At 46.5% G+C, this 747-nt stretch overlaps 1 non-coding gene across 1 annotated transcript; it reads right to left on the reverse strand.

Moving 5' to 3' along the window:
* Positions 1 to 435: 435 nt before the first annotated feature.
* On the reverse strand, positions 436 to 540 carry LOC112439490 (small nucleolar RNA U13). Its single transcript, XR_003027765.1, has one exon. It is a non-coding gene; the product is annotated as a small nucleolar RNA U13 (small nucleolar RNA).
* Positions 541 to 747: the final 207 nt, after the last annotated feature.

Raw genomic sequence — 747 nt, forward strand, 5'->3', positions numbered from 1 at the left:
CCCGCCTCTACTAAAAATACAAAAATATTAGCCGGGCTTGGGTGGCGGGCGCCTGTAGTCCCAGCTACTAGGGAGGCAGGAGAATGGCGTCAACCCAGGAGGCGGAGCTTGCAGTGAGCCGAGATCTCACCACTGCGCTCCAGCCTGGGTGACAGAGCAAGACTCCGTCTCAAAAAAAAAAAAAAAAAAAAAAAGTATGTGGCACTTGTCTCTCTTGCTCCTGCGCTGGCCATGTGGCATGCCTGCTCCCACTTCACCTTCTGCCATGAGTACAAGCTTAGCCATAATGCAAGCAAGAGCTGGTTCCAAGGCATGTAGTTAGGCAATTGGAGTGAATGGAGCAACTAGCCAAGGATTCATGTGGAGTAACTTTCAAGAACCAGAACTCCAGAGGGTCTTAGGTCACACTCATAACTTTTTTTTTTTTTTTTTTCAGGTCAGGCAGGTAATGTGCTGACATTGTAACAAGGTTTGAGGGTGGTACATTTCACACACATGTGTGAAACACCCAACTATCATCCTCATGAACTACAAAAGGATCCTTTTTTTTTTCTTTTTTTTTTTTTTGAGACAGGATCTCACTCAGTTGCCCAGGCTGGAATGCAGTGGTATGATTGCAGCTCACTGCAGCTGCAACCTCCCCAGGCTCAGGTGATTCTCCCACCTCAGCTTTCTGAGTAACTTGGACTACAGGCTTGAGCACCATGCCTGGCTAATTTTTGTATTTTTTATAGAAACAGGGTTTCA

This window comes from Pan paniscus, chromosome 14 (genome assembly GCF_029289425.2).
Source record: "Pan paniscus chromosome 14, NHGRI_mPanPan1-v2.0_pri, whole genome shotgun sequence".
NCBI lineage: Eukaryota > Metazoa > Chordata > Mammalia > Primates > Hominidae > Pan > Pan paniscus.